Source organism: Bidens hawaiensis, unplaced genomic scaffold, assembly GCF_021521415.1.
Source record: "Bidens hawaiensis isolate Kalapana, Puna unplaced genomic scaffold, B.hawaiensis_p1.1 tig00034127_1, whole genome shotgun sequence".
NCBI lineage: Eukaryota > Viridiplantae > Streptophyta > Magnoliopsida > Asterales > Asteraceae > Bidens > Bidens hawaiensis.
In genome coordinates, this window is record NW_027495871.1 from 111248 (window position 1) to 117247 (window position 6000).

A 6000-nucleotide genomic window follows, 5' to 3' on the forward strand; every position below is an offset into this window, starting at 1 on the left:
TCTGGGATGGTCCCATTGCTCAAGAACATGTGGTTGATCAGCCAGACATTGTTCAACCAGCCACTGATGTTCTGATTAACGCTCCACACATATTGCATCTGAACCTGTTGAGAATGTGGATGAAATCCCTCAGCTGCCAATTCACTGCTCACACCCAACGGGGAAACTAATTGCTCTTCTTGCGCCGGCATCCAAATAAGGAGCAAGTCTGGTACTATTAACATATGTCTTTTTGCATGTTTTATTTCTCAGGTCGAACCAAAAGATTACAAAGTTGGTCTCAAAGAAAATTCATGGGTTAAAGCTATGCAAGAAGAGCTATTCCAGTTCAAGAAGCTCAATGTGTGGAGGCTCGTAAAGAAGACTGAGAACAATAAACCAATTGGTACAAGGTGGGTGTTTAGGAATAAGAAGGATGATAAAGGGGTGATCATAAGGAATAAAACACGGCTGGTGGTTCAAGGATTCTCCCAACGTGTGGGTCTTGATTATGATGAGGTTTATGCTCCTGTTGCTAGGCTAGAGGCAATTCGTCTCTTCTTAGCCTATGCATCATGCATAAATTTCAAAGTATATCGGATGGATGTGAAGACTTCTTTCTTGTATGGGAAAGTAAAAGAATAAATCTACGTCCAGCAGCCGCTAGGTTTCAAGGATCCCGATCGTCCCAATCATGTTTATCGTCTTAATAAAGCTCTCTATGGTCTTCACCAGGCACCTCGTGCTTGGTATGCTACTTTAGCAGAACATCTTTTGGAGAATAGATATAGAAGAGGTGTTATCGATTAAACACACTTTATCAAGAAGGTAAAGGATGATCAGATCCTAGTCCAAGTATATGTTGATGACATTATCTTCGGGTCCACATGTGATAGATTGTGTAGAGAGTTTGTAGAAGTCATGCAGAGTCAGTTTGAGATGAGTTCATTGGGTGGAGATGGCATTCTTTTTGGGTCTTTAAGTTGAACAAAAGACGGACGGGATTTTAAATCATCAAGAAAAATACGTTCATGAAATTGTTCAAAAGTTCGAATTCAAAGATGCTAATCCATTTCTCACTCCAGTTGCTACAAGGCCGGTGTTAGCTCCGGATCCATCTAGAAAGTCAGTCGATCAACACCTGTATAGGTCAATGATTGGCTCCATGATGTATTGCACTTTTAGCTCTTTAAACCATGATTCCTTGCCTCCAAAAGCTCCAAAAATTTCAATCATGATTTGAATTTTATACCCTAATAGCTTTTGGTTCGTATTATATTCTAGGGATAAGGTTAATGATGTTTATATTAGGGGTGTTCATTGGATCGGATAACGGATTATTCGGTTCAGGTTATTCGGATTTGAAAATTTTTGTACCCTATCCGAAATCTGATCCGATCCGAATTAGGAATATTCCTATCCGATCCGAATCTATCCGAATTCAATTCGGATCAGATAATATCCGAATAATCCGAAATAAACCTAAAAAATTTTCCTATTTTTATGTTCCTAAAATTTAATAGTTTAGAATCACAATAAATATACAAACCGGTAAATACGAATTATTTATAACACAAATTTAAAGTTTAAACATCAAAGAATAGTCTAATAAATATACCAAATCGGAAAATACCACTAGAAACAAGTTTTTTATTCGGATTAAACGGATATCCGAATAATTCGAATTTTTTAAAATTTCATATCCGAATCCGATGCAAATCCGAATTAGTTATTCGGATATTCGGATTGATCCGATCCAAATATCCGAATAAGAATTCGGATCGGTTTATTTGAGTTTCGGTTTTGGTTTGGATTTCGGTTTTTTTCGAATTTCGGATTTCTTGAACCCTAGTTTATATAGTGGCTAAAACCCCGTCCACACGTCAGAATCTTAAAAAGGGGACTGTCGCGTTGTGCGGTCATGATGCCTTTTAAGGCCGCGTAGCATGTCCACATATATGCTAACCTCATATTAGCATATTTAAAATTTTGTTGCTCTTTTTGTGTGAATAGTTAAGACGATCAATGGTATTGTTTATCCACATAAATTTATCAAAGTTTACCAAAGCATCCATTAGATATGATTAAGGTATTATTAATTAATTAGCAAATGTTCCCCACAACATGACATATCCCCATTATCAAGCAGTAACCTGAAACCATCACCATATGTGAGTATGCACGAATTCGTCTGTAGGGTTTACATTTGGCGTATCCCTTGTGGTTCGTTTCATAATGATAATGAGACATGAACAAAGGGACCCCATATGGCTAACAGTGTGGATGATCAATTCAGTAGTGTATTTGTAATTTAAGTACAAGATGAACACGTTTAATAATTTACGTTTGGCAGAAAACTACGAGTTTGCACTTTTTAGCTTTTTAATATTCACAAATTCACGTATGAAACATGAATACCTAGATGATAAATCGCATACAGACCCATAGTCTCCGTACACGATGCATCCCATCAATATAAGATTTAAGGCTATAAAACCATACTCCATTTTAGTGTTAAACACTAACACTGTGTTCCCGAGTTTCATTAAAATATGATCAAGTTTAATGATTTATGTTTGGCAGAAATCTACGAGTTTGCACTTTTTAGATTTTTAATATTAACAAATTCACTTATGAAACGTGAATACCCAGATGATAAATCGCATACAGACCCATAGTCTCCGTACCCGAGGCATCCCATCAATATAAGATTTAAGGATATAAAACCACAAGCCATTGAAGTATTAAGCACTAACACTGTGTTCTCGAGTTTCATTTAAAGGAGGAAAGGGAAAGAAAATGAGGGATGGAAAAAAGATGTTATGTTCCCGAGTTTCATTTAAGGAAGGAAAATAAAGGAAAAAGTAAAAGGGGTGTTCCCGAGTTTCATTAAAAAAAAGAAAATGATGGAAGGGGAGAGAAAATGATGAGTAAAATAAAAGAATTTATATCTTTCCAATTTTTAAAGATTTGGAAGGAAAGAAAATTAAAGAGAAAGAGGAGATGACAAAAGAAAGTATAAGAAAACAAAATTTTATTTTCCTTGCTTTTCTGTTCATGAATGAATACGGGAACACAGCGTAAAGCTAAACGTGCAAGATTTAGTTTATATCACCCAGATACTAGGCAAACTCTAACGTTAAACCTACCCAAGCATCATATGATAAAGTATTCAAATTTTAAAATTCATAATATTTTCACATTCATACTAAAAAATGAGGCTTGAGTAGGGCCCGACCTTTCATTACTTATTTTCCACGGAAAAAACGCTTCACCCACTAAAATCATATATATTCGTTACCATTTATCAAATTGTCATTTCATTCTCAAGGCTGAGCCTACCGACAAATCCCAATAATATTATCTCATATTATTTGTAGTTTGAAAAACCAATTTCCAATTTTACTATCACCTTCCATTGTTTTGCCAAATAAAAAAAACTATTTTCAAGACATTTTCAAAACTTTTTAATTTTTTTTAAATAAGACTCAATTAACTACGACTCATATTTCCTATCACCACACTTAAATTTTGCATTGTCCTCAATGTAAGAATAAGGACGACTTTAAAAAATAAAAATGAAGTCGTGCTACAAAAAACTAAAAACCTAAAACGAAAAGTAAACACAAATAAAAAGTAAATTAACTAGATAATGGAAAAGACTTAGCTGGTAATATACACATGAAATTTGATGCCAAAGACTTCTTTCCATAGCTGCCCTCCAACTCCGAACGTACCAAATAGTATCTTCAAATAATGTCATCTCTCATGAACAAAAGCAACAATCCTGAAGCAAGTGGCATCCCCACACTTGTTTAAAAACCATATCTCATATACCATCTCATAAATGAAACGGGTTGCCTTCCAAAATGTGATAAGCTTACAAAAAAGTCTTCAGCCGGACTCGCTCCCAAACCTCAATCAGGAGGCTTCTCCTTTATCCTCTTCCCATCTGTGCTTCTCAACACTCTCCCCTTACAGTTAGTTTGGAAGAAACTACTTTCCAAACTCATGTGGGACCAAAAATATCATTCAGCTCGATCCACTAATTCTTGAAATTCTGAGGCTATGACAAATTCAACACACTATAAACACTGAGTCTAAATATCATCCTTCTTGGAGCTCTTGATTTAAGTGGCGATCCACGAACAAGTATTTCTAAAAGACTAATAGCTTTACCGCGTAGATGCGGATGATCATTCACAATAAGATGAAGTTCTTTATTCTTTAATTCTTCGGATATCCCTTGTGATTCCTCTTTGACGTTTAATTTCTTAACCAGCTCCCTGAATAATAATACTTCAAGCTCCTCAATATCTCTTTTGGGATTAAAATCTCTCTCATCCACATCGGCTAAATCCACCAACTCTTCACCACATTCATCCCTAAACTCGTCCTCCTAGGAGGGAATACACTCCTCTATCTTATCCTGCAACCCAACATCCTCAAACTCGATCATCAGCTCACTAAATTGTATATGACTCATTAAGCATAGCCTAAAATCCTCCATAATTAGTTCATACGGCATTAGTGTATTTGTATTACAGCTATGGATGATACATAAGAATTCTCTTAATATTTCATATGGATGTGGTATGTGATCCATCATTGTTCCAGATAAGTCTTTACAACCGAGAGCATTCCCCATCTTACCAAAAACCATGCAGAATTTAGGCTCGTAGTAACACTCCATGATGATCACTGTAAAGATAAACTTAAATAGAAAAGGATCAAGAGTATCATATAGTAGTAATACACAATATATTAAAGAAAAACTAAACTAAATTAAAGAAATAAAACTAAAGCATAGTAACCTAACTTCTACGAATCAAAACAGACCCAAAAAAAGAGGAAAAACTAAAAAGAAAAATAAAATAAAAACTACTTAGATTCCTACGATTCAGTAACAAAAACAAAACAAATAACACGTATATATCAAGCAAGTCTAACCAAAGCTAATGCTAATGAGCACAATTGCAATGAGTCCCCGCAAAGGCGCCAAAACAAAAACTTGATGTGCTAAAAGTAGTCAAATAATTATTAACTATATTACGCTAGAATAGACACTAAATAATACTCTAGACTCTTTAAAACTCGACTAAACTATAGACCAACAAGTGAACCAATCGACTTTAGTAAAGCTAAGTAAATCCGAATATCGAGCCCACGATTCTCTTTAACTTACGTATTTTAACTAATTAGACTCGACAAACTGACACGACTATTTATTTTTATATTTATTAAAAGGGGGTTTTAAATTACTAATATTAAACTAATAAATAAACTAATTTAGAAAAGACAAGTAACAAAACACAAGACAATTTAGTTTGACTGACTCAGATGTTGATGAAAAACCACCTAGGCTTGAATCCTCTAAGTTGTAGTTATCAATTAATTGGAAAATACTTTTTATAAACTGAGATCATAAAGTAGACACTTAAAAAAAAACCCAAGCAGGACCCATGATCCTTCTTAAGAAGACACCTATGGGTTTCTAACAAGTTTTAAGATACCAGTTTTATATATTAATCTCCCGTACAGTTATTTAAATAATTATGAATGAGTACCTTTATAATGAAATCCTACCTTACAGCGCGAAAATCAAATGTAATTTAGTAAACACAATTGACTCGATAGACAATGCTAACCAATCAAACCTGGATGGACTCCTTATGAAGAACTAAGTCTAGCAATCTTAATCAACAAAGATCTCACAAATAACCTATCACCTTACAACTTTTTAGGTTAGCAACACACTTTTATTCGTTTGACTAATTATATTATTCCTATGATCTTATTCGAATTCAATCATAAACTAGTAAAAAATACACAATAGACGACCTAACAAAATCCTATTATATGAAACAATCATCAAGTATAATGTGGAATAATAAAACTAAATTATCAAAACCAAGCACACATATGCATCAACTGAATAAACCAAACAATTTTAGATTCATAAAATCATAACGAAGTGTATACTCCAAATAAAAATCAAACATCAACGAAGGTAAATCAAAC